This window comes from Engystomops pustulosus, chromosome 9 (genome assembly GCF_040894005.1).
Source record: "Engystomops pustulosus chromosome 9, aEngPut4.maternal, whole genome shotgun sequence".
Taxonomy (NCBI): Eukaryota; Metazoa; Chordata; class Amphibia; order Anura; family Leptodactylidae; genus Engystomops; species Engystomops pustulosus.
This window is the reverse complement of record NC_092419.1, coordinates 61,372,437-61,398,908: the sequence shown is the minus strand read 5'-3', so window position 1 is coordinate 61,398,908 and position 26,472 is coordinate 61,372,437. Positions and strand designations below refer to the sequence as shown.

The 26,472-nt window shown below is 45.1% G+C and overlaps 79 pseudogenes; all 79 read right to left on the bottom strand.

Moving 5' to 3' along the window:
- Nucleotides 1–566: 566 nt before the first annotated feature.
- Nucleotides 567–685, bottom strand: LOC140098595 (5S ribosomal RNA; annotated as a pseudogene).
- A 70-nt stretch (nucleotides 686–755) lies between these two features.
- On the bottom strand, nucleotides 756–874 carry LOC140087459 (5S ribosomal RNA; annotated as a pseudogene).
- Nucleotides 875–943: 69 nt separating this feature from the next.
- Nucleotides 944–1,062, bottom strand: LOC140093384 (5S ribosomal RNA; annotated as a pseudogene).
- Nucleotides 1,063–1,132: 70 nt separating this feature from the next.
- Nucleotides 1,133–1,251, bottom strand: LOC140089968 (5S ribosomal RNA; annotated as a pseudogene).
- A 259-nt stretch (nucleotides 1,252–1,510) lies between these two features.
- LOC140083407 (5S ribosomal RNA) lies at nucleotides 1,511–1,629 on the bottom strand (annotated as a pseudogene).
- Nucleotides 1,630–2,455: 826 nt separating this feature from the next.
- LOC140081741 (5S ribosomal RNA) lies at nucleotides 2,456–2,574 on the bottom strand (annotated as a pseudogene).
- Nucleotides 2,575–3,021: 447 nt separating this feature from the next.
- LOC140085293 (5S ribosomal RNA) lies at nucleotides 3,022–3,140 on the bottom strand (annotated as a pseudogene).
- A 70-nt stretch (nucleotides 3,141–3,210) lies between these two features.
- On the bottom strand, nucleotides 3,211–3,329 carry LOC140078750 (5S ribosomal RNA; annotated as a pseudogene).
- Nucleotides 3,330–3,399: 70 nt separating this feature from the next.
- On the bottom strand, nucleotides 3,400–3,518 carry LOC140078650 (5S ribosomal RNA; annotated as a pseudogene).
- A 448-nt stretch (nucleotides 3,519–3,966) lies between these two features.
- LOC140082405 (5S ribosomal RNA) lies at nucleotides 3,967–4,085 on the bottom strand (annotated as a pseudogene).
- Nucleotides 4,086–4,525: 440 nt separating this feature from the next.
- Nucleotides 4,526–4,644, bottom strand: LOC140089194 (5S ribosomal RNA; annotated as a pseudogene).
- Nucleotides 4,645–5,092: 448 nt separating this feature from the next.
- Nucleotides 5,093–5,211, bottom strand: LOC140092454 (5S ribosomal RNA; annotated as a pseudogene).
- Nucleotides 5,212–5,651: 440 nt separating this feature from the next.
- LOC140089259 (5S ribosomal RNA) lies at nucleotides 5,652–5,770 on the bottom strand (annotated as a pseudogene).
- A 259-nt stretch (nucleotides 5,771–6,029) lies between these two features.
- On the bottom strand, nucleotides 6,030–6,148 carry LOC140094792 (5S ribosomal RNA; annotated as a pseudogene).
- Nucleotides 6,149–6,217: 69 nt separating this feature from the next.
- Nucleotides 6,218–6,336, bottom strand: LOC140094733 (5S ribosomal RNA; annotated as a pseudogene).
- Nucleotides 6,337–6,784: 448 nt separating this feature from the next.
- LOC140089835 (5S ribosomal RNA) lies at nucleotides 6,785–6,903 on the bottom strand (annotated as a pseudogene).
- Nucleotides 6,904–7,161: 258 nt separating this feature from the next.
- On the bottom strand, nucleotides 7,162–7,280 carry LOC140088338 (5S ribosomal RNA; annotated as a pseudogene).
- A 259-nt stretch (nucleotides 7,281–7,539) lies between these two features.
- On the bottom strand, nucleotides 7,540–7,658 carry LOC140081642 (5S ribosomal RNA; annotated as a pseudogene).
- Nucleotides 7,659–8,105: 447 nt separating this feature from the next.
- On the bottom strand, nucleotides 8,106–8,224 carry LOC140098427 (5S ribosomal RNA; annotated as a pseudogene).
- A 70-nt stretch (nucleotides 8,225–8,294) lies between these two features.
- Nucleotides 8,295–8,413, bottom strand: LOC140080610 (5S ribosomal RNA; annotated as a pseudogene).
- A 70-nt stretch (nucleotides 8,414–8,483) lies between these two features.
- Nucleotides 8,484–8,602, bottom strand: LOC140089554 (5S ribosomal RNA; annotated as a pseudogene).
- Nucleotides 8,603–8,671: 69 nt separating this feature from the next.
- Nucleotides 8,672–8,790, bottom strand: LOC140080597 (5S ribosomal RNA; annotated as a pseudogene).
- A 70-nt stretch (nucleotides 8,791–8,860) lies between these two features.
- On the bottom strand, nucleotides 8,861–8,979 carry LOC140091554 (5S ribosomal RNA; annotated as a pseudogene).
- A 70-nt stretch (nucleotides 8,980–9,049) lies between these two features.
- Nucleotides 9,050–9,168, bottom strand: LOC140083819 (5S ribosomal RNA; annotated as a pseudogene).
- Nucleotides 9,169–9,992: 824 nt separating this feature from the next.
- Nucleotides 9,993–10,111, bottom strand: LOC140095857 (5S ribosomal RNA; annotated as a pseudogene).
- A 258-nt stretch (nucleotides 10,112–10,369) lies between these two features.
- On the bottom strand, nucleotides 10,370–10,488 carry LOC140087046 (5S ribosomal RNA; annotated as a pseudogene).
- Nucleotides 10,489–10,928: 440 nt separating this feature from the next.
- Nucleotides 10,929–11,047, bottom strand: LOC140084740 (5S ribosomal RNA; annotated as a pseudogene).
- Nucleotides 11,048–11,117: 70 nt separating this feature from the next.
- Nucleotides 11,118–11,236, bottom strand: LOC140092162 (5S ribosomal RNA; annotated as a pseudogene).
- A 259-nt stretch (nucleotides 11,237–11,495) lies between these two features.
- LOC140091511 (5S ribosomal RNA) lies at nucleotides 11,496–11,614 on the bottom strand (annotated as a pseudogene).
- A 251-nt stretch (nucleotides 11,615–11,865) lies between these two features.
- LOC140092161 (5S ribosomal RNA) lies at nucleotides 11,866–11,984 on the bottom strand (annotated as a pseudogene).
- Nucleotides 11,985–12,243: 259 nt separating this feature from the next.
- Nucleotides 12,244–12,362, bottom strand: LOC140091510 (5S ribosomal RNA; annotated as a pseudogene).
- Nucleotides 12,363–12,612: 250 nt separating this feature from the next.
- On the bottom strand, nucleotides 12,613–12,731 carry LOC140085604 (5S ribosomal RNA; annotated as a pseudogene).
- Nucleotides 12,732–12,800: 69 nt separating this feature from the next.
- Nucleotides 12,801–12,919, bottom strand: LOC140080585 (5S ribosomal RNA; annotated as a pseudogene).
- A 70-nt stretch (nucleotides 12,920–12,989) lies between these two features.
- Nucleotides 12,990–13,108, bottom strand: LOC140078749 (5S ribosomal RNA; annotated as a pseudogene).
- A 70-nt stretch (nucleotides 13,109–13,178) lies between these two features.
- Nucleotides 13,179–13,297, bottom strand: LOC140092502 (5S ribosomal RNA; annotated as a pseudogene).
- Nucleotides 13,298–13,745: 448 nt separating this feature from the next.
- LOC140078748 (5S ribosomal RNA) lies at nucleotides 13,746–13,864 on the bottom strand (annotated as a pseudogene).
- A 70-nt stretch (nucleotides 13,865–13,934) lies between these two features.
- Nucleotides 13,935–14,053, bottom strand: LOC140078747 (5S ribosomal RNA; annotated as a pseudogene).
- A 70-nt stretch (nucleotides 14,054–14,123) lies between these two features.
- Nucleotides 14,124–14,242, bottom strand: LOC140088194 (5S ribosomal RNA; annotated as a pseudogene).
- A 440-nt stretch (nucleotides 14,243–14,682) lies between these two features.
- Nucleotides 14,683–14,801, bottom strand: LOC140084739 (5S ribosomal RNA; annotated as a pseudogene).
- Nucleotides 14,802–15,060: 259 nt separating this feature from the next.
- Nucleotides 15,061–15,179, bottom strand: LOC140091509 (5S ribosomal RNA; annotated as a pseudogene).
- Nucleotides 15,180–15,249: 70 nt separating this feature from the next.
- LOC140089553 (5S ribosomal RNA) lies at nucleotides 15,250–15,368 on the bottom strand (annotated as a pseudogene).
- A 69-nt stretch (nucleotides 15,369–15,437) lies between these two features.
- LOC140080573 (5S ribosomal RNA) lies at nucleotides 15,438–15,556 on the bottom strand (annotated as a pseudogene).
- Nucleotides 15,557–15,626: 70 nt separating this feature from the next.
- Nucleotides 15,627–15,745, bottom strand: LOC140078745 (5S ribosomal RNA; annotated as a pseudogene).
- Nucleotides 15,746–15,815: 70 nt separating this feature from the next.
- LOC140092501 (5S ribosomal RNA) lies at nucleotides 15,816–15,934 on the bottom strand (annotated as a pseudogene).
- Nucleotides 15,935–16,382: 448 nt separating this feature from the next.
- Nucleotides 16,383–16,501, bottom strand: LOC140078744 (5S ribosomal RNA; annotated as a pseudogene).
- A 70-nt stretch (nucleotides 16,502–16,571) lies between these two features.
- LOC140078743 (5S ribosomal RNA) lies at nucleotides 16,572–16,690 on the bottom strand (annotated as a pseudogene).
- A 70-nt stretch (nucleotides 16,691–16,760) lies between these two features.
- LOC140088193 (5S ribosomal RNA) lies at nucleotides 16,761–16,879 on the bottom strand (annotated as a pseudogene).
- A 70-nt stretch (nucleotides 16,880–16,949) lies between these two features.
- On the bottom strand, nucleotides 16,950–17,068 carry LOC140090020 (5S ribosomal RNA; annotated as a pseudogene).
- Nucleotides 17,069–17,138: 70 nt separating this feature from the next.
- Nucleotides 17,139–17,257, bottom strand: LOC140096424 (5S ribosomal RNA; annotated as a pseudogene).
- Nucleotides 17,258–17,327: 70 nt separating this feature from the next.
- Nucleotides 17,328–17,446, bottom strand: LOC140085450 (5S ribosomal RNA; annotated as a pseudogene).
- A 448-nt stretch (nucleotides 17,447–17,894) lies between these two features.
- On the bottom strand, nucleotides 17,895–18,013 carry LOC140078742 (5S ribosomal RNA; annotated as a pseudogene).
- A 70-nt stretch (nucleotides 18,014–18,083) lies between these two features.
- On the bottom strand, nucleotides 18,084–18,202 carry LOC140094146 (5S ribosomal RNA; annotated as a pseudogene).
- Nucleotides 18,203–18,272: 70 nt separating this feature from the next.
- LOC140090599 (5S ribosomal RNA) lies at nucleotides 18,273–18,391 on the bottom strand (annotated as a pseudogene).
- Nucleotides 18,392–18,461: 70 nt separating this feature from the next.
- LOC140090019 (5S ribosomal RNA) lies at nucleotides 18,462–18,580 on the bottom strand (annotated as a pseudogene).
- An 818-nt stretch (nucleotides 18,581–19,398) lies between these two features.
- LOC140091507 (5S ribosomal RNA) lies at nucleotides 19,399–19,517 on the bottom strand (annotated as a pseudogene).
- A 70-nt stretch (nucleotides 19,518–19,587) lies between these two features.
- LOC140089551 (5S ribosomal RNA) lies at nucleotides 19,588–19,706 on the bottom strand (annotated as a pseudogene).
- Nucleotides 19,707–19,775: 69 nt separating this feature from the next.
- Nucleotides 19,776–19,894, bottom strand: LOC140083398 (5S ribosomal RNA; annotated as a pseudogene).
- A 70-nt stretch (nucleotides 19,895–19,964) lies between these two features.
- On the bottom strand, nucleotides 19,965–20,083 carry LOC140097898 (5S ribosomal RNA; annotated as a pseudogene).
- A 70-nt stretch (nucleotides 20,084–20,153) lies between these two features.
- Nucleotides 20,154–20,272, bottom strand: LOC140083818 (5S ribosomal RNA; annotated as a pseudogene).
- A 448-nt stretch (nucleotides 20,273–20,720) lies between these two features.
- LOC140078741 (5S ribosomal RNA) lies at nucleotides 20,721–20,839 on the bottom strand (annotated as a pseudogene).
- A 70-nt stretch (nucleotides 20,840–20,909) lies between these two features.
- LOC140088198 (5S ribosomal RNA) lies at nucleotides 20,910–21,028 on the bottom strand (annotated as a pseudogene).
- Nucleotides 21,029–21,098: 70 nt separating this feature from the next.
- On the bottom strand, nucleotides 21,099–21,217 carry LOC140090025 (5S ribosomal RNA; annotated as a pseudogene).
- Nucleotides 21,218–22,223: 1,006 nt separating this feature from the next.
- LOC140080562 (5S ribosomal RNA) lies at nucleotides 22,224–22,342 on the bottom strand (annotated as a pseudogene).
- Nucleotides 22,343–22,411: 69 nt separating this feature from the next.
- Nucleotides 22,412–22,530, bottom strand: LOC140084673 (5S ribosomal RNA; annotated as a pseudogene).
- Nucleotides 22,531–22,600: 70 nt separating this feature from the next.
- On the bottom strand, nucleotides 22,601–22,719 carry LOC140078739 (5S ribosomal RNA; annotated as a pseudogene).
- Nucleotides 22,720–22,789: 70 nt separating this feature from the next.
- On the bottom strand, nucleotides 22,790–22,908 carry LOC140083798 (5S ribosomal RNA; annotated as a pseudogene).
- Nucleotides 22,909–22,978: 70 nt separating this feature from the next.
- LOC140097086 (5S ribosomal RNA) lies at nucleotides 22,979–23,097 on the bottom strand (annotated as a pseudogene).
- Nucleotides 23,098–23,545: 448 nt separating this feature from the next.
- On the bottom strand, nucleotides 23,546–23,664 carry LOC140088137 (5S ribosomal RNA; annotated as a pseudogene).
- Nucleotides 23,665–23,734: 70 nt separating this feature from the next.
- On the bottom strand, nucleotides 23,735–23,853 carry LOC140085552 (5S ribosomal RNA; annotated as a pseudogene).
- A 70-nt stretch (nucleotides 23,854–23,923) lies between these two features.
- Nucleotides 23,924–24,042, bottom strand: LOC140088136 (5S ribosomal RNA; annotated as a pseudogene).
- Nucleotides 24,043–24,112: 70 nt separating this feature from the next.
- LOC140085551 (5S ribosomal RNA) lies at nucleotides 24,113–24,231 on the bottom strand (annotated as a pseudogene).
- A 70-nt stretch (nucleotides 24,232–24,301) lies between these two features.
- Nucleotides 24,302–24,420, bottom strand: LOC140097085 (5S ribosomal RNA; annotated as a pseudogene).
- A 70-nt stretch (nucleotides 24,421–24,490) lies between these two features.
- On the bottom strand, nucleotides 24,491–24,609 carry LOC140088197 (5S ribosomal RNA; annotated as a pseudogene).
- A 70-nt stretch (nucleotides 24,610–24,679) lies between these two features.
- Nucleotides 24,680–24,798, bottom strand: LOC140088133 (5S ribosomal RNA; annotated as a pseudogene).
- A 70-nt stretch (nucleotides 24,799–24,868) lies between these two features.
- LOC140092077 (5S ribosomal RNA) lies at nucleotides 24,869–24,987 on the bottom strand (annotated as a pseudogene).
- Nucleotides 24,988–25,246: 259 nt separating this feature from the next.
- LOC140088192 (5S ribosomal RNA) lies at nucleotides 25,247–25,365 on the bottom strand (annotated as a pseudogene).
- A 259-nt stretch (nucleotides 25,366–25,624) lies between these two features.
- Nucleotides 25,625–25,743, bottom strand: LOC140078738 (5S ribosomal RNA; annotated as a pseudogene).
- A 70-nt stretch (nucleotides 25,744–25,813) lies between these two features.
- Nucleotides 25,814–25,932, bottom strand: LOC140087447 (5S ribosomal RNA; annotated as a pseudogene).
- A 70-nt stretch (nucleotides 25,933–26,002) lies between these two features.
- Nucleotides 26,003–26,121, bottom strand: LOC140085457 (5S ribosomal RNA; annotated as a pseudogene).
- Nucleotides 26,122–26,472: the final 351 nt, after the last annotated feature.

Here is a 26,472-nt window from a genome sequence, read left to right as displayed (position 1 = left end):
GGGCAACAGAACTTGGGATTCCCAGCCAGTCTCCCATGCTGGTACTTGCCAAGCCTTAAGCTGCATTGCTGCTGCGATCCGGCGAGAGCAGGCACATTCAGCTTAGAATGGCCATTGACAGCACTTGTTCAATTTGAACCTTCTTCTTTTATCTTATATAGAAACTAACACAATTTTCAGGTTCAAAAAGGTCACCAGAACTTGGGATTCCAAGCCAGTCTCCCATGCTGGTACTTGCCAAGCCTTAAGCTGCATTGCTGCTGCAATCTGACAAGAGCAGGCACATTCAGCTTAGAATGGCCTTTGACAGCAGCTGTTCAATTTGAACCTTCTTTTGCTATCTCATAGAGAAACTAACACAATTTTCAGGTTCAAAAAGGTCACCAGAACTTGGGATTCCAAGCCAGTCTCCCATGCTGGTACTTGCCAAGCCTGAAGCTGCATCGCTGCTGCGATCTGACAAGAGCACGCACATTCAGCTTAGAATGGCCGTTGACAGCAGCTGTTCAATTTGAACCTTCTTTTACTATCTCATAGAGAAACTAACACATTTTCAGGTTCAAAAAGGTCAACAGAACTTGGGATTCCCAGCCAGTCTCCCATGCTGATACTTGCCAAGCCTTAAGCTGCATTGCTGCTGCGAACTGACGAGAGCAGGCACATTCAGCCTAGAATGGCCGTTGACAGCAGCTGTTCAATTTGAACCTTCTTTTACTATCTCATAGAGAAACTAACACAATTTTCAGGTTCAAAAAGGTCAACGGAACTTGGGATTCCCAGCCAGTCTCCCATGCTGGTACTTGCCAAGCCTTAAGCTGCATTGCTGCTGCGATCTGACGAGAGCAGGCACATTCAGCTTAGAATGGCCGTTGACAGCAGCTGTTCAATTTGAACCTTCTTTTACTATCTCATAGAGAAACTAACACATTTTCAGGGTCAAAAAGGTCAACGGAACTTGGAATTCCCAGCCAGTCTCCCATGCTGGTACTTGCCAAGCCTTAAGTTGCATTGCTGCTGCGATCTGACGAGAGCAGGCAAATTCAGCTTAGAATGGCCGTTGACAGCAGCTGTTCAATTTGAACCTTCTTTTGCTATCTCATAGAGAAACTAACACAATTTTCAGGTTCAAAAAGGTCAACGGAACTTGGGATTCCCAGCCAGTATCCCATGCTGGTACTTGCCAAGCCTTAAGCTGCATTGCTGCTGCGATCTGACGAGAGCAGGCACATTCAGCTTAGAATTGCCGTTGACAGCAGCTGTTCAATTTGAACCTTCTTTTACTATCTCATAGAGAAACTAACACAATTTTCAGGTTCAAAAAGGTCACCAGAACTTGGGATTCCCAGCCAGTCTCCCATGCTGGTACTTGCCAAGCCTTAAGCTGCATCGCTGCTGCGATCTGACAAGAGCACGCACATTCAGCTTAGAATTGCCGTTGACAGCAGCTTTTCAATTTGAACCTTCTTTTACTATCTCATACAGAAACTAACACAATTTTCAGGTTCAAAAAGGTCAACGGAACTTGGGATTCCCAGCCAGTCTCCCATGCTGGTACTTGCCAAGCCTTAAGCTGCATTGCTGCTGCGATCTGACGAGAGCAGGCACATTAAGCTTAGAATGGCCGTTGACAGCAGCTGTTCAATTTGAACCTTCTTTTACTATCTCATAGAGAAACTAACACAATTTTCAGGTTCAAAAAGGTCAACAGAACTTGGGATTCCCAGCCAGTCTCCCATGCTGGTACTTGCCAAGCCTTAAGCTGCATCGCTGCTGCGATCTGACAAGAGCACACACATTCAGCTTAGAATGGCCGTTGACAGCAGTTGTTCAATTTGAACCTTCTTTAACTATCTCATAGAGAAACTAACACAATTTTCAGGTTCAAAAAAGTCACCAGAACTTGGGATTCCCAGCCAGTCTCCCATGCTGGAACTTGCCAAGCCTTAAGCTGCATCGCTGCTGCGATCTGACAAGAGCACGCACATTCAGCTTAGAATGGCCGTTGACAGCAGATGTTCAATTTGAACCTTCTTTTGCTATCTCATAGAGAAACTAACACAATTTTCAGGTTCAAAAAGCTCAACGGAACTTGGGATTCCCAGCCAGTCTCCCATGCTGGTACTTGCCAAGCCTTAAGCTGCATTGCTGCTGCGATCTGACAAGAGCAGGCACATTCACCTTAGAATGGCCGTTGACAGCAGCATTTCAAATTGAACCTTCTTTTACTATCTCACAGAGAAACTAAAACAATTTTCAAGTTCAAAAAGGTCAACAGAACTTGGGATTCCCAGCCAGTCTCCCATGCTGGAACTTGCCAAGCCTTAAGCTGCATCGCTGCTGCGATCTGACAAGAGCACGCAAATTCAGCTTAGAATGGCCGTTGACAGCAGCTGTTCAATTTGAACCTTCTTTTACTATCTCATAGAGAAACTAACACAATTTTCAGGTTCAAAAAGGTCAACAGAACTTGGGATTCCCAGCCAGTCTCCCATGCTGGTACTTGCCAAGCCTTAAGCTGCATTGCTGCTGCGATCTGATGAGAGCAGGCACATTCAGCTTAGAATGGCCATTGACAGCAGCTGTTCAATTTGAACCTTCTTCTACTATCTCATATAGAAACTAACACAATTTTCAGGTTCAAAAAGGTCACCAGAACTTGGGATTCCAAGCCAGTCTCCCATGCTGGTACTTGCCAAGCCTTAAGCTGCATCGCTGCTGCGATCTGACAAGAGCACGCACATTCAGCTTAGAATGGCCGTTGACAGCAGTTGTTCAATTTGAACCTTCTTTTACTATGTCATAGAGAAACTAACACAATTTTCAGGTTCAAAAAGGTCACCAGAACTTGGGATTCCAAGCCTGTCTCCCATGCTGGTACTTGCCAAGCCTTAAGCTGCATCGCTGCTGCGATCTGACAAGAGCACGCACATTCAGCTTAGAATGGCCGTTGACAGCAGCTGTTCAATTTGAACCTTCTTTTAGTATCTCATAGAGAAACTAACACATTTTCAGGTTCAAAAAGGTCAACAGAACTTGGGATTCCCAGCCAGTCTCCCATGCTGGTACTTGCCAAGCCTTAAGCTGCATTGCTGCTACGTTCTGACGAGAGCAGGCACATTCAGCTTAGAATGGCCGTTGACAGCAGCTGTTCAATTTGAACCTTCTTTTACTATCTCATAGAGAAACTAACACAATTTTCAGGTTAAAAAAGGTCAACAGAACTTGGGATTCCCAGCCAGTCTCCCATGCTGGTACTTGCCAAGCCTTAAGCTGCATTGCTGCTGCGATCTGACGAGAGCAGGCACATTCAGCTTAGAATGGCCGTTGACAGCAGCTGTTCAATTTGAACCTTCTTTTGCTATCTCATAGAGAAACTAACACAATTTTCAGGTTCAAAAAGGTCAACGGAACTTGGGATTCCCAGCCAGTCTCCCATGCTGGTACTTGCCAAGCCTTAAGCTGCATTGCTTCTGCGATCTGACGAGAGCAGGCACATTCAGCTTAGAATTGCCGTTGACAGCAGCTGTTCAATTTGAACCTTCTTTTACTATCTCATAGAGAAACTAACACAATTTTCAGGTTCAAAAAGGTCAACAGAACTTGGGATTCCCAGCCAGTCTCCCATGCTGGTACTTTCCAAGCCTTAAGCTGCATCGCTGCTGCGATCTGAAAAGAGCACACACATTCAGCTTAGAATGGCCGTTGACAGCAGTTGTTCAATTTGAACCTTCTTCCACTATCTCATAGAGAAACTAACACAATTTTCAGGTTCAAAAAGGTCACCAGAACTTGGGATTTCCAGCCAGTCTCCCATGCTGGAACTTGCCAAGCCTTAAGCTGCATCGCTGCTGCGATCTGACAAGAGCACGCACATTCAGCTTAGAATGGCCGTTGACAGCAGCTTTTTAATTTGAACCTTCTTTTACTATCTCATAGGGAAACTAACACAATTTTCAGGTTCAAAAAGGTCAACGGAACTTGGGATTCCCAGCCAGTCTCCCATGCTGGTACTTGCCAAGCCTTAAGCTGCATTGCTGCTGCGATCTGACGAGAGCAGGCACATTCAGCTTAGAATGGCCATTGACAGCAGCTGTTCAATTTGAACCTTCTTTTACTATCTCATAGAGAAACTAACACAATATTCAGGTTCAAAAAGGTCAACGGAACTTGGGATTCCCAGCCAGTCTCCCATGCTGGTACTTGCCAAGCCTTAAGCTTCTGCGATCTGACGAGAGCAGGCACATTCAGCTTAGAATGGCCGTTGACAGCAGCTGTTCAATTTGAACCTTCTTTTACTATCTCATAGAGAAACTAACACAATTTTCAGGTTCAAAAAGGTCAACAGAACTTGGGATTCCAAGCCAGTCTCCCATGCTGGTACTTGCCAAGCCTTAAGCTGCATCGCTGCTGCGATCTGACAAGAGCTCGCACATTCAGCTTAGAATGGCCGTTGACAGCAGCTGTTCAATTTGAACCTTCTTTTGCTATCTCATAGAGAAACTAACAAGATTTTCAGGTTCATAAAGGTCAACGGAACTTGGGATTCCCAGCCTGTCTCCCATGCTGGTACTTGCCAAGCCTTAAGCTGCATTGCTTCTGCGATCTGACGAGAGCAGGCACATTCAGCTTAGAATTGCCGTTGACAGCAGCTGTTCAATTTGAACCTTCTTTTACTATCTCATAGAGAAACTAACACAATTTTCAGGTTCAAAAAGGTCAACAGAACTTGGGATTCCCAGCCAGTCTCCCATGCTGGTACTTTTCAAGCCTTAAGCTGCATCGCTGCTGCGATCTGAAAAGAGCACACACATTCAGCTTAGAATGGCCGTTGACAGCAGTTGTTCAATTTGAACCTTCTTCCACTATCTCATAGAGAAACTAACACAATTTTCAGGTTCAAAAAGGTCACCAGAACTTGGGATTTCCAGCCAGTCTCCCATGCTGGAACTTGCCAAGCCTTAAGCTGCATCGCTGCTGCGATCTGACAAGAGCACGCACATTCAGCTTAGAATGGCCGTTGACAGCAGCTTTTTAATTTGAACCTTCTTTTACTATCTCATAGGGAAACTAACACAATTTTCAGGTTCAAAAAGGTCAACGGAACTTGGGATTCCCAGCCAGTCTCCCATGCTGGTACTTGCCAAGCCTTAAGCTGCATTGCTGCTGTGATCTGACGAGAGCAGGCACATTCAGCTTAGAATGGCCATTGACAGCAGCTGTTCAATTTGAACCTTCTTTTACTATCTCATAGAGAAACTAACACAATTTTCAGGTTCATAAAGGTCAACGGAACTTGGGATTCCCAGCCTGTCTCCCATGCTGGTACTTGCCAAGCCTTAAGCTGCATTGCTGCTGCAATCTGTCAAGAGCAGGCACATTCAGCTTAGAATGGCCGTTGAAAGCAGCTGTTCAATTTGAACCTTCTTTTACTATCTCATAGAGAAACTAACACAATTTTCAGGTTCAAAAAGGTCAACGGAACTTGGGATTCCCAGCCAGTCTCCCATGCTTGTACTTGCCAAGCCTTAAGCTTCTGCGATCTGACGAGAGCAGGCACATTCAGCTTAGAATGGCCGTTGACAGCAGCTGTTCAATTTGAACCTTCTTTTGCTATCTCATAGAGAAACTAACACAATTTTCAGGTTCATAAAGGTCAACGGAACTTGGGATTCCCAGCCTGTCTCCCATGCTGGTACTTGCCAAGCCTTAAGCTGCATTGCTGCTGCGATCTGACGAGAGCAGGCACTTTCAGCTTAGAATGGCCATTGACAGCAGCTGCTCAATTTGAACCTTCTTTTACTATCTCATAGAGAAACTAACACAATTTTCAGGTTAAAAATGGTTAACAGAACTTGGGATTCCCAGCCAGTCTCCCATGCTGGTACTTGCCAAGCCTTAAGCTGCATCGCTGCTGCGATCTGACAAGAGCACGCACATTCAGCTTAGAATGGCCGTTTACAGCAGCTGTTCAATTTGAACCTTCTTTTGCTATCTCATAGAGAAACTAACACAATTTTCAGGTTCAAAAAGGTCAACAGAACTTGGGATTCCCAGCCAGTCTCCCATGCTGGTACTTGCCAAGCCTTAAGCTGCATTGCTGCTGCAATCTGACGAGAGCAGGCACATTCAGCTTAGAATTGCCGTTGACAGCAGCTGTTCAATTTGAACCTTCTTTTACTATCTCATAGAGAAACTAACACATTTTCAGGTTCAAAAAGGTCAACAGAACTTGGAATTCCCAGCCAGTCTCCCATGCTGGTACTTGCCAAGCCTTAAGTTGCATTGCTGCTGCGATCTGACGAGAGCAGGCAAATTCAGCTTAGAATGGCCGTTGACAGCAGCTTTTCAATTTGAACCTTCTTTTACTATCTCATAGAGAAACTAACACAATTTTCAGGTTCAAAAAGGTCAACAGAACTTGGGATTCCCAGCCAGTCTCCCATGCTGGTACTTGCCAAGCCTTAAGCTGCATCGCTGCTGCGATCTGAAAAGAGCACACACATTCAGCTTAGAATGGCCATTGACAGCAGCTGTTAAATTTGAACCTTCTTTTACTATCTCATAGAGAAAATAACTCAATTTTCAGGTTCAAAAAGGTCAACGGATCTTGGGATTCCTACCCAGTCTCCCATGCTGGTACTTGCCAAGCCTTAAGCTGCATTGCTGCTGCAATCTGACGAGAGCAGGCACATTCAGCTTAGAATGGCCGTTGACAGCAGCTGTTCAATTTGAACCTTCTTTTACTATCTCATAGAGAAACTAACACAATTTTCAGGTTCAAAAAGGTCAACGGAACTTGGGATTCCCAGCCAGTCTCCCATGCTGGTACTTGCCAAGCCTTAAGCTGCATTGCTGCTGCGATCTGACGAGAGCATGCACATTCAGCTTAGAATGGCCGTTGACAGCAGCTGTTCAATTTGAACCTTCTTTTACTATCTCATAGAGAAACTAACACATTTTCAGGTTCAAAAAGGTCAACGGAACTTGGAATTCCCAGCCAGTCTCCCATGCTGGTACTTGCCAAGCCTTAAGTTGCAATGCTGCTGCGATCTGACGAGAGCAGGCAAATTCAGCTTAGAATGGCCGTTGACAGCAGCTGTTCAATTTGAACCTCCTTTTGCTATCTCATAGAGAAACTAACACAATTTTCAGGTTCAAAAAGGTCAACGGAACTTGGGATTCCCAGCCAGTCTCCCATGCTGGTACTTGCCAAGCCTTAAGCTGCATTGCTGCTGCGATCTGACGAGAGCAGGCACATTCAGCTTAGAATGGCCGTTGAGAGAAGCTGTTCAATTTGAACCTTCTTTTACTATCTCATAGAGAAACTAACACAATTTTCAGGTTCAAAAAGGTCACCAGAACTTGGGATTCCAAGCCAGTCTCCCATGCTGGTACTTGCCAAGCCTTAAGCTGCATCGCTGCTGCGATCTGACAAGAGCACGCACATTCAGCTTAGAATGGCCGTTGACAGCAGCTGTTCAATTTGAACCTTCTTTTATTATCTCATAGAGAAACTAACACAATTTTCAGGTTCAAAAAGGTCAACGGAACTTGGGATTCCCAGCCAGTCTCCCATGCTAGTACTTGCCAAGCCTTAAGCTGCATTGCTGCTGCGATCTGACGAGAGCAGGCACATTCAGCTTAGAATGGCCATTGACAGCAGTTGTTCAATTTGAACCTTCTTCTACTATCTCATATAGAAACTAACACAATTTTCAGGTTCAAAAAGGTCACCAGAACTTGGTATTTCAAGCCAGTCTCCCATGCTGGTACTTGCCAAGCCTTAAGCTGCATTGCTGCTGCAATCTGACAAGAGCAGGCACATTCAGCTTAGAATGGCCCTTGACAGCAGCTGTTCAATTTGAACCTTCTTTTGCTATCTCATAGAGAAACTAACACAATTTTCAGGTTCAAAAAGGTCACCAAATCTTGGGATTCCAAGCCAGTCTCCCATGCTGCTACTTGCCAAGCCTTAAGCTGCATCGCTGCTGCGATCTGACAAGAGCACGCACATTCAGCTTAGAATGGCCGTTGAAAGCAGCTGTTCAATTTGAACCTTCTTTTACTATCTCATAGAGAAACTAACACATTTTCAGGTTCAAAAAGGTCAACAGAACTTGGGATTCCCAGCCAGTCTCCCATGCTGGTACTTGCCAAGCCTTAAGCTGCATTTCTGCTGCGATCTGACGAGAGCAGGCACATTCAGCTTAGAATGGTCGTTGAAAGCAGCTGTTCAATTTGAACCTTCTTTTACTATCTCATAGAGAAACTAACACAATTTTCAGGTTCAAAAAGGTCAACGGAACTTGGAATTCCCAGCCAGTCTCCCATGCTGGTACTTGCCAAGCCTTAAGCTGCATTGCTGCTGCGATCTGACGAGAGCAGGCACATTCAGCTTAGAATGGCCGTTGACAGCAGCTGTTCAATTTGAACCTTCTTTTACTATCTCATAGAGAAACTAACACAATTTTAAGGTTCAAAAAGGTCAACAGAACTTGGGATTCCCAGCCAGTCTCCCATGCTGGTACTTGCCAAGCCTTAAGCTGCATTGCTGCTGCAATCTGACGAGAGCAGGCACATTCAGCTTAGAATGGCCGTTGACAGCAGCTGTTCAATTTGAACCTTCTTTTACTATCTCATAGAGAAACTAACACATTTTCAGGTTCAAAAAGGTCAACGGAACTTGGAATTCCCAGCCAGTCTCCCATGCTGGTACTTGCCAAGCCTTAAGCTGCATTGCTGCTGCGATCTGACGAGAGCAGGCACATTCAGCTTAGAATGGCCGTTGACAGCAGCTGTTCAATTTGAACCTTCTTTTACTATCTCATAGAGAAACTAACACAATTTTCAGGTTAAAAAAGGTCAACAGAACTTGGGATTCCCAGCCAGTCTCCCATGCTGGTACTTGCCAAGCCTTAAGCTGCATTGCTGCTGCGATCTGACGAGAGCAGGCACATTCAGATAAGAATGGCCGTTGACAGCAGCTGTTCAATTTGAACCTTCTTTTGCTATCTCATAGAGAAACTAACACAATTTTCAGGTTCAAAAAGGTCAACGGAACTTGGGATTCCCAGCCAGTCTCCCATGCTGGTACTTGCCAAGCCTTAAGCTGCATTGCTGCTGCGATCTGACGAGAGCAGGCACATTCAGCTTAGAATTGCCGTTGACAGCAGCTTTTCAATTTGAACCTTCTTTTACTATCTCATAGAGAAACTAACACAATTTTCAGGTTCAAAAAGGTCAACAGAACTTGGGATTCCCAGCCAGTCTCCCATGCTGGTACTTGCCAAGCCTTAAGCTGCATCGCTGCTGCGATCTGACAAGAGCACACACATTCAGCTTAGAATGGCCGTTGACAGCAGTTGTTCAATTTGAACCTTCTTTTACTATCTCATAGAGAAACTAACACAATTTCAGGTTCAAAAAGGTCAACGGAACTTGGGATTCCCAGCTAGTCTCCCATGCTGGTACTTGCCAAGCCTTAAGCTGCATTGCTGCTGCGATCTGACGAGAGCAAGCAAATTCAGCTTAGAATGGCAGTTGACAGCAGCTGTTCAATTTGAACCTTCTTTTGCTATCTCATAGAGAAACTAACACATTTTCAGGTTCAAAAAGGTCAACGGAACTTGGAAATCCCAGCCAGTCTCCCATGCTAGTATTTGCCAAGCCTTATGCTGCATTGCTGCTGCGATCTGACGAGAGCAAGCAAATTCAGCTTAGAATGGCCGTTGACAGCAGCTGTTCAATTTGAACCTTCTTCTACTATCTCATAGAGAAACTAACACAATTTTCAGGTTCAAAAAGCTCACCAGAACTTGGGATTCCCAGCCAGTCTCCCATGCTGGTACTTGCCAAGCCTTAAGCTGCATTGCTGCTGCAATCTGACAAGAGCAGGCACATTCAGCTTAGAATGGCCGTTGACAGCAGCTGTTCAATTTGAACCTTCTTTTGCTATCTCATAGAGAAACTAACACAATTTTCAGGTTCAAAATGGTCAACGGAACTTGGGATTCCCAGCCAGTCTCCCATGCTGGTACTTGCCAAGCCTTAAGCTGCATCGCTGCTGCGATCTGACAAGAGCACGCACATTCAGCTTAGAATGGCCGTTGACAGCAGTTGTTCAATTTGAACCTTCTTCTACTATCTCATATAGAAACTAACACAATTTTCAGGTTCAAAAAGGTCACCAGAACTTGGGATTCCAAGCCAGTCTCCCATGCTGGTACTTGCCAAGCCTTAAGCTGCATTGCTGCTGCGATCTGACAAGAGCAGGCACATTCAGCTTAGATTGGCCGTTGACAGCAGCTGTTCAATTTGAACCTTCTTTTGCTATCTCATAGAGAAACTAACACATTTTCAGGTTCAAAAACATCAACGGAACTTGGAATTCCCAGCCAGTCTCCCATGCTGGTACTTGCCAAGCCTTAAGCTGCATTGCTGCTGCGATCTGACGAGAGCAGGCACATTCAGCTTAGAATGGCCGTTGACAGCAGTTGTTCAATTTGAACCTTCTTTTACTATCTCATAGAGAAACTAACACAATTTTCAGGTTCAAAAAGGTCAACAGAACTTGGGATTCCCAGCCAGTCTCCCATGCTGGTACTTGCCAAGCCTTAAGCTGCATTGCTGCTGTGATCTGACAAGAGGAGGCACATTCAGCTTAGAATGGCCGTTGACAGCAGCTCTTCAATTTGAACCTTCTTTTACTATCTCATAGAGAAAATAACACAATTTTCAGGTTCAAAAAGGTCAACGGATCTTGGGATTCCTACCCAGTCTCCCATGCTGGTACTTGCCAAGCCTTAAGCTGCTGCGATCTGACGAGAGCAGGCACATTCAGCTTAGAATGGCCGTTGACAGCAGCTGTTCAATTTGAACCTTCTTTAACTATCTCATAGAGAAACTAACACAATTTTCAGGTTCAAAAAGGGCAACGGAACTTGGGATTCCCAGCCAGTCTCCCATGCTGGTACTTGCCAAGCCTTAAGCTGCATTGCTGCTGCGATCTGACGAGAGCAGGCACATTCAGCTTAGAATGGCCGTTGACAGCAGCTGTTCAATTTGAACCTTCTTTTACTATCTCATAGAGAAACTAACACAATTTTCAGGTTCAAAAAGGTCAACGGAACTTGGGATTCCCAGCCAGTCTCCCATGCTGGTACTTGCCAAGCCTTAAGCTGCATTGCTGCTGCGATCTGACGAGAGCAGGCACATTCAGCTTAGAATGGCAGTTGACTGCAGCTGTTCAATTTGAACCTTCTTCTACTATCTCATAGAGAAACTAACACAATTTTCAGGTTCAAAAAGCTCACCAGAACTTGGGATTCCCAGCCAGTTTCCCTTGCTGGTACTTGCCAAGCCTTAAGCTGAATCGCTGCTGCAATCTGACAAGAGCACGCACATTCAGCTTAGAATGGCAGTTGACAGCAGCTGTTCAAATTGAACCTTCTTTTGCTATCTCATAGAGAAACTAACACAATTTTCAGGTTCAAAAAGGTCAACAGAACTTGGGATTCCCAGCCAGTCTCCCATGCTGGTACTTGCCAAGCCTTACGCTGCATTGCTGCTGCGATCTGACGAGAGCAGGCACATTCAGCTTAGAATGGCCGTTGACAGCAGCTGTTCAATTTGAACCTTCTTTTACTATCTCATAGAGAAAATAACACAATTTTAAGGTTCAAAAAGGTCAACGGATCTTGGAATTCCTACCCAGTCTCCCATGCTGGTACTTGCCAAGCCTTAAGCTGCTGCGATCTGACGAGAGCAGGCACATTCAGCTTAGAATGGCCGTTGACAGCAGCTGTTCAATTTGAACCTTCTTTTACTATCTCATAGAGAAACTAACACAATTTTCAGGTTCAAAAAGGTCAACGGAACTTGGGATTCCCAGCCAGTCTCCCATGCTGGTACTTGCCAAGCCTTAAGCTGCATTGCTGCTGCGATCTGACGAGAGCAGGCACATTCAGCTTAGAATGGCAGTTGACTGCAGCTGTTCAATTTGAACCTTCTTCTACTATCTCATAGAGAAACTAACACAATTTTCAGGTTCAAAAAGCTCACCAGAACTTGGGATTCCCAGCCAGTTTCCCTTGCTGGTACTTGCCAAGCCTTAAGCTGAATCGCTGCTGCAATCTGACAAGAGCACGCACATTCAGCTTAGAATGGCAGTTGACAGCAGCTGTTCAAATTGAACCTTCTTTTGCTATCTCATAGAGAAACTAACACAATTTTCAGGTTCAAAAAGGTCAACAGAACTTGGGATTCCCAGCCAGTCTCCCATGCTGGTACTTGCCAAGCCTTACGCTGCATTGCTGCTGCGATCTGACGAGAGCAGGCACATTCAGCTTAGAATGGCCGTTGACAGCAGCTGTTCAATTTGAACCTTCTTTTACTATCTCATAGAGAAAATAACACAATTTTAAGGTTCAAAAAGGTCAACGGATCTTGGGATTCCTACCCAGTCTCCCATGCTGGTACTTGCCAAGCCTTAAGCTGCTGCGATCTGACGAGAGCAGGCACATTCAGCTTAGAATGGCCGTTGACAGCAGCTGTTCAATTTGAACCTTCTTTTACTATCTCATAGAGAAACTAACACATTTTCAGGTTCAAAAAGGTCAACGGAACTTGGAATTCCCAGCCAGTCTCCCATGCTGGTACTTGCCAAGCCTTAAGCTGCATTGCTGCTGCAATCTGACGAGAGCAGGCACATTCAGCTTAGAATGGCCGTTGACAGCAGCTGTTCAATTTGAACCTTCTTTTACTATCTCATAGAGAAACTAACACATTTTCAGGTTCAAAAAGGTCAACGGAACTTGGAATTCCCAGCCAGTCTCCCATGCTGGTACTTGCCAAGCCTTAAGCTGCATTGCTGCTGCGATCTGACGAGAGCAGGCACATTCAGCTTAGAATGGCCGTTGACAGCAGCTGTTCAATTTGAACCTTCTTTTACTATCTCATAGAGAAACTAACACAATTTTCAGGTTAAAAAAGGTCAACAGAACTTGGGATTCCCAGCCAGTCTCCCATGCTGGTACTTGCCAAGCCTTAAGCTGCATTGCTGCTGCGATCTGACGAGAGCAGGCACATTCAGCTTAGAATGGCCGTTGACAGCAGCTGTTCAATTTGAACCTTCTTTTGCTATCTCATAGAGAAACTAACACAATTTTCAGGTTCAAAAAGGTCAACGGAACTTGGGATTCCCAACCAGTCTCCCATGCTGGTACATGCCAAGCCTTAAGCTGCATTGCTGCTGCGATCTGACGAGAGCAGGCACATTCAGCTTAGAATTGCCGTTGACAGCAGCTTTTCAATTTGAACCTTCTTTTACTATCTCATAGAGAAACTAACACAATTTTCAGGTTCAAAAAGGTCAACAGAACTTGGGATTCCCAGCCAGTCTCCCATGCTGGTACTTGCCAAGCCTTAAGCTGCATCGCTGCTGCGATCTGACAAGAGCACACACATTCAGCTTAGAATGGCCGTTGACAGCAGTTGTTCAATTTGAACCTTCTTCTACTATCTCATATAGAAACTAACACAATTTTCAGGTTCAAAAAGGTCACCAGAACTTGGGATTCCAAGCCAGTCTCCCATGCTAGTACTTGCCAAGCCTTAAGCTGCATTGCTGCTGCGATCTGACGAGAGCATGCACATTCAGCTTAGAATGGCCGTTGACAGCAGCTGTTCAATTTGAACCTTCTTTTACTATCTCATAGAGAAACTAACACAATTTTCAGGTTAAAAAAGGTCAACAGAACTTGGGATTCCCAGCCAGTCTCCCATGCTGGTACTTGCCAAGCCTTAAGCTGCATTGCTGCTGCGATCTGACGAGAGCAGGCACATTCAGCTTAGAATGGCCGTTGACAACAGCTGTTCAATTTGAACCTTCTTTTACTATCTCATAGAGAAACTAACACAATTTTCAGGTTAAAAAAGGTCAACAGAACTTGGGATTCCCAGCCAGTCTCCCATGCTGGTACTTGCCAAGCCTTAAGCTGCATTGCTGCTGCGATCTGACGAGAGCAGGCACATTCAGCTTAGAATGGCCGTTGACAGCAGCTGTTCAATTTGAACCTTCTTTTGCTATCTCATAGAGAAACTAACACAATTTTCAGGTTCAAAAAGGTCAACGGAACTTGGGATTCGCAGCCAGTCTCCCATGCTGGTACTTGCCAAGCCTTAAGCTGCATTGCTGCTGCGATCTGACGAGAGCAGGCACATTCAGCTTAGAATGGCCGTTGACAGCAGCTGTTCAATTTGAACCTTCTTTTGCTATCTCATAGAGAAACTAACACAATTTTCAGGTTCAAAAAGCTCACCAGAACTTGGGATTCCCAGCCAGTTTCCCTTGCTGGTACTTGCCAAGCCTTAAGCTGAATCGCTGCTGCAATCTGACAAGAGCACGCACATTCAGCTTAGAATGGCAGTTGACAGCAGCTGTTCAAATTGAACCTTCTTTTGCTATCTCATAGAGAAAATAACACAATTTTAAGGTTCAAAAAGGTCAACGGATCTTGGGATTCCTACCCAGTCTCCCATGCTGGTACTTGCCAAGCCTTAAGCTGCTGCGATCTGACGAGAGCAGGCACATTCAGCTTAGAATGGCCGTTGACAGCAGCTGTTCAATTTGAACCTTCTTTTACTATCTCATAGAGAAACTAACACAATTTTCAGGTTCAAAAAGGGCAACGGAACTTGGGATTCCCAGCCAGTCTCCCATGCTGGTACTTGCCAAGCCTTAAGCTGCATTGCTGCTGCGATCTGACGAGAGCAGGCACATTCAGCTTAGAATGGCCGTTGACAGCAGCTGTTCAATTTGAACCTTCTTCTACTATCTCATAGAGAAACTAACACAATTTTCAGGTTCAAAAAGCTCACCAGAACTTGGGATTCCCAGCCAGTTTCCCTTGCTGGTACTTGCCAAGCCTTAAGCTGAATCGCTGCTGCAATCTGACAAGAGCACGCACATTCAGCTTAGAATGGCAGTTGACAGCAGCTGTTCAAATTGAACCTTCTTTTGCTATCTCATAGAGAAACTAACACAATTTTCAGGTTCAAAAAGGTCAACAGAACTTGGGATTCCCAGCCAGTCTCCCATGCTGGTACTTGCCAAGCCTTACGCTGCATTGCTGCTGCGATCTGACGAGAGCAGGCACATTCAGCTTAGAATGGCCGTTGACAGCAGCTGTTCAATTTGAACCTTCTTTTACTATCTCATAGAGAAACTAACACAATTTTAAGGTTCAAAAAGGTCAACAGAACTTGGGATTCCCAGCCAGTCTCCCATGCTGGTACTTGCCAAGCCTTAAGCTGCATTGCTGCTGCAATCTGACGAGAGCAGGCACATTCAGCTTAGAATGGCCGTTGACAGCAGCTGTTCAATTTGAACCTTCTTTTACTATCTCATAGAGAAACTAACACATTTTCAGGTTCAAAAAGGTCAACGGAACTTGGAATTCCCAGCCAGTCTCCCATGCTGGTACTTGCCAAGCCTTAAGCTGCATTGCTGCTGCGATCTGACGAGAGCAGGCACATTCAGCTTAGAATGGCCGTTGACAGCAGCTGTTCAATTTGAACCTTCTTTTACTATCTCATAGAGAAACTAACACAATTTTCAGGTTAAAAAAGGTCAACAGAACTTGGGATTCCCAGCCAGTCTCCCATGCTGGTACTTGCCAAGCCTTAAGCTGCATTGCTGCTGCGATCTGACGAGAGCAGGCACATTCAGCTTAGAATGGCCGTTGACAGCAGCTGTTCAATTTGAACCTTCTTTTGCTATCTCATAGAGAAACTAACACAATTTTCAGGTTCAAAAAGGTCAACGGAACTTGGGATTCCCAACCAGTCTCCCATGCTGGTACATGCCAAGCCTTAAGCTGCATTGCTGCTGCGATCTGACGAGAGCAGGCACATTCAGCTTAGAATTGCCGTTGACAGCAGCTTTTCAATTTGAACCTTCTTTTACTATCTCATAGAGAAACTAACACAATTTTCAGGTTCAAAAAGGTCAACAGAACTTGGGATTCCCAGCCAGTCTCCCATGCTGGTACTTGCCAAGCCTTAAGCTGCATCGCTGCTGCGATCTGACAAGAGCACACACATTCAGCTTAGAATGGCCGTTGACAGCAGTTGTTCAATTTGAACCTTCTTCTACTATCTCATATAGAAACTAACACAATTTTCAGGTTCAAAAAGGTCACCAGAACTTGGGATTCCAAGCCAGTCTCCCATGCTAGTACTTGCCAAGCCTTAAGCTGCATTGCTGCTGCGATCTGACGAGAGCATGCACATTCAGCTTAGAATGGCCGTTGACAGCAGCTGTTCAATTTGAACCTTCTTTTACTATCTCATAGAGAAACTAACACAATTTTCAGGTTAAAAAAGGTCAACAGAACTTGGGATTCCCAGCCAGTCTCCCATGCTGGTACTTGCCAAGCCTTAAGCTGCATTGCTGCTGCGATCTGACGAGAGCAGGCACATTCAGCTTAGAATGGCCGTTGACAACAGCTGTTCAATTTGAACCTTCTTTTACTATCTCATAGAGAAACTAACACAATTTTCAGGTTAAAAAAGGTCAACAGAACTTGGGATTCCCAGCCAGTCTCCCATGCTGGTACTTGCCAAGCCTTAAGCTGCATTGCTGCTGCGATCTGACGAGAGCAGGCACATTCAGCTTAGAATGGCCGTTGACAGCAGCTGTTCAATTTGAACCTTCTTTTGCTATCTCATAGAGAAACTAACACAATTTTCAGGTTCAAAAAGGTCAACGGAACTTGGGATTCGCAGCCAGTCTCCCATGCTGGTACTTGCCAAGCCTTAAGCTGCATTGCTGCTGCGATCTGACGAGAGCAGGCACATTCAGCTTAGAATGGCCGTTGACAGCAGCTGTTCAATTTGAACCTTCTTTTGCTATCTCATAGAGAAACTAACACAATTTTCAGGTTCAAAAAGGTCAACGGAACTTGGGATTCCCAGCCAGTCTCCCATGCTGGTACTTGCCAAGCCTTAAGCTGCATTGCTGCTGCGATCTGACGAGAGCAGGCACATTCAGCTTAGAATGGCTGTTGACAGCAGCTGTTCAATTTGAACCTTCTTTTACTATCTCATAGAGAAACTAACACAATTTTCAGGTTCAAAAAGGTCAACACAACTTGTGATTCCCAGCCAGTCTCCCATGCTGGTACTTGCCAAGCCTTAAGCTGCATTGCTGCTGCGATCTGACGAGAGCAGGCACATTCAGCTTAGAATGGCCGTTGACAACAGCTGTTCAATTTGAACCTTCTTTTACTATCTCATAGAGAAACTAACACAATTTTCAGGTTAAAAAAGGTCAACAGAACTTGGGATTCCCAGCCAGTCTCCCATGCTGGTACTTGCCAAGCCTTAAGCTGCATTGCTGCTGCGATCTGACGAGAGCAGGCACATTCAGCTTAGAATTGCCGTTGACAGCAGCTTTTCAATTTGAACCTTCTTTTACTTTCTCATAGAGAAACTAACACAATTTTCAGGTTCAAAAAGGTCAACAGAACTTGGGATTCCCAGCCAGTCTCCCATGCTGGTACTTGCCAAGCCTTAAGCTGCATCGCTGCTGCGATCTGACAAGAGCACACACATTCAGCTTAGAATGGCCGTTGACAGCACTTGTTCGATTTGAACCTTCTTCTACTATCTCATATAGAAACTAACACAATTTTCAGGTTCAAAAAGGTCACCAGAACTTGGGATTCCAAGCCAGTCTCCCATGCTAGTACTTGCCAAGCCTTAAGCTGCATTGCTGCTGCGATCTGACGAGAGCATGCACATTCAGCTTAGAATGGCCGTTGACAGCAGCTGTTCAATTTGAACCTTCTTTTACTATCTCATAGAGAAACTAACACAATTTTCAGGTTCAAAAAGGTCAACAGAACTTGGGATTCCCAGCCAGTCTCCCATGCTGGTACTTGCCAAGCCTTAAGCTGCATTGCTGCTGCGATCTGACGAGAGCAGGCACATTCAGCTTAGAATGGCCGTTGACAACAGCTGTTCAATTTGAACCTTCTTTTACTATCTCATAGAGAAACTAACACAATTTTCAGGTTAAAAAAGGTCAAAAGAACTTGGGATTCCCAGCCAGTCTCCCATGCTGGTACTTGCCAAGCCTTAAGCTGCATTGCTGCTGCGATCTGACGAGAGCAGGCACATTCAGCTTAGAATGGCCGTTGACAGCAGCTGTTCAATTTGAACCTTCTTTTGCTATCTCATAGAGAAACTAACACAATTTTCAGGTTCAAAAAGGTCAACAGAACTTGGGATTCGCAGCCAGTCTCCCATGCTGGTACTTGCCAAGCCTTAAGCTGCATTGCTGCTGCGATCTGACGAGAGCAGGCACATTCAGCTTAGAATGGCCGTTGACAGCAGCTGTTCAATTTGAACCTTCTTTTGCTATCTCATAGAGAAACTAACACAATTTTCAGGTTCAAAAAGGTCAACGGAACTTGGGATTCCCAGCCAGTCTCCCATGCTGGTACTTGCCAAGCCTTAAGCTGCATTGCTGCTGCGATCTGACGAGAGCAGGCACATTCAGCTTAGAATGGCTGTTGACAGCAGCTGTTCAATTTGAACCTTCTTTTACTATCTCATAGAGAAACTAACACAATTTTCAGGTTCAAAAAGGTCAACACAACTTGGGATTCCCAGCCAGTCTCCCATGCTGGTACTTGCCAAGCCTTAAGCTGCTGCGATCTGACAAGAGCACGCACATTCAGCTTAGAATGGCCATTGACAGCAGTTGTTCAATTTGAACCTTCTTCTACTATCTCTTATAGAAACTAACACAATTTTCAGGTTCAAAAAGGTCACCAGAACTTGGGATTCCAAGCCAGTCTCCCATGCTGGTACTTGCCAAGCCTTAAGCTGCATTGCTGCTGCAATCTGACAAGAGCAGGCACATTCAGCTTAGAATGGCCGTTGACAGCAGCTGTTCAATTTGAACCTTCTTTTGCTATCTCATAGAGAAACTAACACAATTTTCAGGTTCAAAAAGGTCACCAGAACTTGGGATTCCAAGCCAGTCTCCCATGCTAGTACTTGCCAAGCCTTAAGCTGCATTGCTGCTGCGATCTGACGAGAGCAGGCACATTCAGCTTAGAATGGCAGTTGACTGCAGCTGTTCAATTTGAACCTTCTTCTACTATCTCATAGAGAAACTAACACAATTTTCAGGTTCAAAAAGCTCACCAGAACTTGGGATTCCCAGCCAGTTTCCCTTGCTGGTACTTGCCAAGCCTTAAGCTGAATCGCTGCTGCAATCTGACAAGAGCACGCACATTCAGCTTAGAATGGCAGTTGACAGCAGCTGTTCAAATTGAACCTTCTTTTGCTATCTCATAGAGAAACTAACACAATTTTCAGGTTCAAAAAGGTCAACAGAACTTGGGATTCCCAGCCAGTCTCCCATGCTGGTACTTGCCAAGCCTTACGCTGCATTGCTGCTGCGATCTGACGAGAGCAGGCACATTCAGCTTAGAATGGCCGTTGACAGCAGCTGTTCAATTTGAACCTTCTTTTACTATCTCATAGAGAAACTAACACAATTTTAAGGTTCAAAAAGGTCAACAGAACTTGGGATTCCCAGCCAGTCTCCCATGCTGGTACTTGCCAAGCCTTAAGCTGCATTGCTGCTGCAATCTGACGAGAGCAGGCACATTCAGCTTAGAATGGCCGTTGACAGCAGCTGTTCAATTTGAACCTTCTTTTACTATCTCATAGAGAAACTAACACATTTTCAGGTTCAAAAAGGTCAACGGAACTTGGAATTCCCAGCCAGTCTCCCATGCTGGTACTTGCCAAGCCTTAAGCTGCATTGCTGCTGCGATCTGACGAGAGCAGGCACATTCAGCTTAGAATGGCCGTTGAAAGCAGCTGTTCAATTTGAACCTTCTTTTACTATCTCATAGAGAAACTAACACAATTTTCAGGTTAAAAAAGGTCAACAGAACTTGGGATTTCCAGCCAGTCTCCCATGCTGGTACTTGCCAAGCCTTAAGATGCATTGCTGCTGCGATCTGACGAGAGCAGGCACATTCAGCTTAGAATGGCCGTTGACAGCAGCTGTTCAATTTGAACCTTCTTTTGCTATCTCATAGAGAAACTAACACAATTTTCAGGTTCAAAAAGGTCAACGGAACTTGGGATTCCCAGCCAGTCTCCCATGCTGGTACTTGCCAAGCCTTAAGCTGCATTGCTGCTGCGATCTGACGAGAGCAGGCACATTCAGCTTAGAATTGCCGTTGACAGCAGCTTTTCAATTTGAACCTTCTTTTACTATCTCATAGAGAAACTAACACAATTTTCAGGTTCAAAAAGGTCAACAGAACTTGGGATTCCCAGCCAGTCTCCCATGCTGGTACTTGCCAAGCCTTAAGCTGCATCGCTGCTGCGATCTGACAAGAGCACACACATTCAGCTTAGAATGGCCGTTGACAGCAGTTGTTCAATTTGAACCTTCTTCTACTATCTCATATAGAAACTAACACAATTTTCAGGTTCAAAAAGGTCACCAGAACTTGGGATTCCAAGCCAGTCTCCCATGCTAGTACTTGCCAAGCCTTAAGCTGCATTGCTGCTGCGATCTGACGAGAGCATGCACATTCAGCTTAGAATGGCCGTTGACAGCAGCTGTTCAATTTGAACCTTCTTTTACTATCTCATAGAGAAACTAACACAATTTTCAGGTTAAAAAAGGTCAACAGAACTTGGGATTCCCAGCCAGTCTCCCATGCTGGTACTTGCCAAGCCTTAAGCTGCATTGCTGCTGCGATCTGACGAGAGCAGGCACATTCAGCTTAGAATGGCCGTTGACAACAGCTGTTCAATTTGAACCTTCTTTTACTATCTCATAGAGAAACTAACACAATTTTCAGGTTCAAAAAGGTCAACGGAACTTGGGATTCGCAGCCAGTCTCCCATGCTGGTACTTGCCAAGCCTTAAGCTGCATTGCTGCTGCGATCTGACGAGAGCAGGCACATTCAGCTTAGAATGGCCGTTGACAGCAGCTGTTCAATTTGAACCTTCTTTTGCTATCTCATAGAGAAACTAACACAATTTTCAGGTTCAAAAAGGTCAACGGAACTTGGGATTCCCAGCCAGTCTCCCATGCTGGTACTTGCCAAGCCTTAAGCTGCATTGCTGCTGCGATCTGACGAGAGCAGGCACATTCAGCTTAGAATGGCTGTTGACAGCAGCTGTTCAATTTGAACCTTCTTTTACTATCTCATAGAGAAACTAACACAATTTTCAGGTTCAAAAAGGTCAACACAACTTGGGATTCCCAGCCAGGCTCCCATGCTGGTACTTGCCAAGCCTTAAGCTGCTGCGATCTGACAAGAGCACGCACATTCAGCTTAGAATGGCCATTGACAGCAGTTGTTCAATTTGAACCTTCTTCTACTATCTCTTATAGAAACTATAACAATTTTCAGGTTCAAAAAGGTCACCAGAACTTGGGATTCCAAGCCAGTCTCCCATGCTGGTACTTGCCAAGCCTTAAGCTGCATTGCTGCTGCAATCTGACAAGAGCAGGCACATTCAGCTTAGAATGGCCGTTGACAGCAGCTGTTCAATTTGAACCTTCTTTTGCTATCTCATAGAGAAACTAACACAATTTTCAGGTTCAAAAAGGTCCCCAGAACTTGGGATTCCAAGCCAGTCTCCCATGCTGGTAGTTGCCAAGCCTTAAGCTGCATTGCTGCTGCGATCTGACGAGAGCAGGCGCATTCAGCTTAGAATGGCCGTTGACAGCAGCTGTTCAATTTGAACCTTCTTTTACTATCTCATAGAGAAACTAACACAATTTTCAGGTTCAAAAAGGTCAACAGAACTTGGGATTCCCAGCCAGTCTCCCATGCTGGTACTTGCCAAGCCTTAAGCTGCATCGCTGCTGCGATCTGACAAGAGCACGCACATTCAGCTTAGAATGGCCATTGACAGCAGTTGTTCAATTTGAACCTTCTTTTGCTATCTCATAGAGAAACTAACACAATTTTCAGGTTCAAAAAGGTCACCAGAACTTGGGATTCCAAGCCAGTCTCCCATGCTGGTACTTGCCAAGCCTTAAGCTGCATTGCTGCTGCAATCTGACGAGAGCAGGCACATTCAGCTTAGAATGGCCGTTGACAGCAGCTGTTCAATTTGAACCTTCTTTTACTATCTCATAGAGAAACTAACACATTTTCAGGTTCAAAAAGGTCAACGGAACTTGGAATTCCCAGCCAGTCTCCCATGCTGGTACTTGCCAAGCCTTAAGCTGCATTGCTGCTGCGATCTGACGAGAGCAGGCACATTCAGCTTAGAATGGCCGTTGACAGCAGCTGTTCAATTTGAACCTTCTTTTACTATCTCATAGAGAAACTAACACATTTTCAGGTTCAAAAAGGTCAACGGAACTTAGAATTCCCAGCCAGTCTCCCATGCTGGTACTTGCCAAGCCTTAAGCTGCATTGCTGCTGCGATCTGACGAGAGCAGGCACATTCAGCTTAGAATGGCCGTTGACAGCAGCTGTTCAATTTGAACCTTCTTTTACTATCTCATAGAGAAACTAACACAATTTTCAGGTTAAAAAAGGTCAACAGAACTTGGGATTCCCAGCCAGTCTCCCATGCTGGTACTTGCCAAGCCTTAAGCTGCATTGCTGCTGCGATCTGACGAGAGCAGGCACATTCAGCTTAGAATGGCCGTTGACAGCAGCTGTTCAATTTGAACCTTCTTTTGCTATCTCATAGAGAAACTAACACAATTTTCAGGTTCAAAAAGGTCAACGGAACTTGGGATTCCCAGCCAGTCTCCCATGCTGGTACTTGCCAAGCCTTAAGCTGCATTGCTGCTGCGATCTGACGAGAGCAGGCACATTCAGCTTAGAATTGCCGTTGACAGCAGCTTTTCAATTTGAACCTTCTTTTACTATCTCATAGAGAAACTAACACAATTTTCAGGTTCAAAAAGGTCAACAGAACTTGGGATTCCCAGCCAGTCTCCCATGCTGGTACTTGCCAAGCCTTAAGCTGCATCGCTGCTGCGATCTGACAAGAGCACGCACATTCAGCTTAGAATGGCCGTTGACAGCAGTTGTTCAATTTGAACCTTCTTCTACTATCTCATATAGAAACTAATACAATTTTCAGGTTCAAAAAGGTCACCAGAACTTGGGATTCCAAGCCAGTCTCCCATGCTGGTACTTGCCAAGCCTTAAACTGCATTGCTGCTGCGATCTGACGAGAGCAGGCACATTCAGCTTAGAATGGCAGTTGACTGCAGCTGTTCAATTTGAACCTTCTTCTACTATCTCATAGAGAAACTAACACAATTTTCAGGTTCAAAAAGGTCACCAGAACTTGGGATTCCCAGCCAGTTTCCCTTGCTGGTACTTGCCAAGCCTTAAGCTGCATCGCTGCTGCGATCTGACAAGAGCACGCACATTCAGCTTAGAATGGCAGTTGACAGCAGTTGTTCAATTTGAACCTTCTTTTACTATCTCAAAGAGAAACTATCACAATTTTAAGGTTCAAAAAGGTCAACGGAACTTGGGATTCCCAGCCAGTCTCCCATGCTGGTACTTGCCAAGCCTTAAGATGCATTGCTGCTGCGATCTGACGAGAGCAGGCACATTCAGCTTAGAATGGCCGTTGACAGCAGCTGTTCAATTTGAACCTTCTTTTACTATCTCATAGAGAAACTAACACAATTTTCAGGTTCAAAAAGGTCAACGGATCTTGGGATTCCCAGCCAGTCTCCCATGCTGGTACTTGCCAAGCCTTAAGCTGCATTGCTGCTGCGATCTGACGAGAGCAGGCACATTCAGCTTAGAATGGCCGTTGACAGCAGCTGTTCAATTTGAACCTTCTTTTACTATCTCAAAGAGAAACTATCACAATTTTAAGGTTCAAAAAGGTCAACGGAACTTGGGATTCCCAGCCAGTCTCCCATGCTGGTACTTGCCAAGCCTTAAGATGCATTGCTGCTGCGATCTGACGAGAGCAGGCACATTCAGCTTAGAATGGCCGTTGACAGCAGCTGTTCAATTTGAACCTTCTTTTACTATCTCATAGAGAAACTAACACAATTTTCAGGTTCAAAAAGGTCAACGGATCTTGGGATTCCCAGCCAGTCTCCCATGCTGGTACTTGCCAAGCCTTAAGCTGCATTGCTGCTGCGATCTGACGAGAGCAGGCACATTCAGCTTAGAATGGCCGTTGACAACAGCTTTTCAATTTGAACCTTCTTTTACTATCTCATAGAGAAACTAACACAATTTTCAGGTTCAAAAAGGTCAACAGAACTTGGGATTCCCAGCCAGTCTCCCATGCTGGTACTTGCCAAGCCTTAAGCTGCATCGCTGCTGCGATCTGACAAGAGCACGCACATTCAGCTTAGAATGGCCGTTGACAGCAGTTGTTCAATTTGAACCTTCTTTTGCTATCTCATAGAGAAACTAACACAATTTTCAGGTTCAAAAAGGTCAACGGAACTTGGGATTCGCAGCCAGTCTCCCATGCTGGTACTTGCCAAGCCTTAAGCTGCATTGCTGCTGCGATCTGACGAGAGCAGGCACATTCAGCTTAGAATGGCCGTTGACAGCAGCTGTTCAATTTGAACCTTCTTTTACTATCTCATAGAGAAACTATCACAATTTTAAGGTTCAAAAAGGTCAACGGAACTTGGGATTCCCAGCCAGTCTCCCATGCTGGTACTTGCCAAGCCTTAAGATGCATTGCTGCTGCGATCTGACGAGAGCAGGCACATTCAGCTTAGAATGGCCGTTGACAGCAGCTGTTCAATTTGAACCTTCTTTTACTATCTCATAGAGAAACTAACACAATTTTCAGGTTCAAAAAGGTCAACGGATCTTGGGATTCCCAGCCAGTCTCCCATGCTGGTACTTGCCAAGCCTTAAGCTGCATTGCTGCTGCGATCTGACGAGAGCAGGCACATTCAGCTTAGAATTGCCGTTGACAGCAGCTTTTCAATTTGAACCTTCTTTTACTATCTCATAGAGAAACTAACACAATTTTCAGGTTCAAAAAGGTCAACAGAACTTGGGATTCCCAGCCAGTCTCCCATGCTGGAACTTGCCAAGCCTTAAGCTGCATCGCTGCTGCGATCTGACAAGAGCACGCACATTCAGCTTAGAATGGCCGTTGACAGCAGTTGTTCAATTTGAACCTTCTTTTGCTATCTCATAGAGAAACTAACACAATTTTCAGGTTCAAAAAGGTCAACGGAACTTGGGATTCGCAGCCAGTCTCCCATGCTGGTACTTGCCAAGCCTTAAGCTGCATTGCTGCTGCGATCTGACGAGAGCAGGCACATTCAGCTTAGAATGGCCGTTGACAGCAGCTGTTCAATTTGAACCTTCTTTTACTATCTCATAGAGAAACTAACACAATTTTCAGGTTCAAAAAGGTCAACAGAACTTGGGATTCCCAGCCAGTCTCCCATGCTGGTACTTGCCAAGCCTTAGGCTGCATCGCTGCTGCGATCTGACAAGAGCACACACATTCAGCTTAGAATGGCCGTTGACAACAGCTGTTCAATTTGAACCTTCTTTTACTATCTCATAGAGAAACTAACACAATTTTCAGGTTAAAAAAGGTCAACAGAACTTGGGATTCCCAGCCAGTCTCCCATGCTGGTACTTGCCAAGCCTTAAGCTGCATTGCTGCTGCGATCTGACGAGAGCAGGCACATTCAGCTTAGAATGGCCGTTGACAGCAGCTGTTCAATTTGAACCTTCTTTTGCTATCTCATAGAGAAACTAACACAATTTTCAGGTTCAAAAAGGTCAACGGAACTTGGGATTCCCAGCCAGTCTCCCATGCTGGTACTTGCCAAGCCTTAAGCTGCATTGCTGCTGCGATCTGACGAGAGCAGGCACATTCAGCTTAGAATGGCCGTTGACAACAGCTGTTCAATTGGAACCTTCTTTTACTATCTCATAGAGAAACTAACACAATTTTCAGGTTAAAAAAGGTCAACAGAACTTGGGATTCCCAGCCAGTCTCCCATGCTGGTACTTGCCAAGCCTTAAGCTGCATTGCTGCTGCGATCTGACGAGAGCAGGCACATTCAGCTTAGAATTGCCGTTGACAGCAGCTTTTCAATTTGAACCTTCTTTTACTATCTCATAGAGAAACTAACACAATTTTCAGGTTCAAAAAGGTCAACAGAACTTGGGATTCCCAGCCAGTCTCCCATGCTGGTACTTGCCAAGCCTTAAGCTGCATCGCTGCTGCGATCTGACAAGAGCACACACATTCAGCTTAGAATGGCCGTTGACAGCAGTTGTTCAATTTGAACCTTCTTCTACTATCTCATATAGAAACTAACACAATTTTCAGGTTCAAAAAGGTCACCAGAACTTGGGATTCCAAGCCAGTCTCCCATGCTAGTACTTGCCAAGCCTTAAGCTGCATTGCTGCTGCGATCTGACGAGAGCATG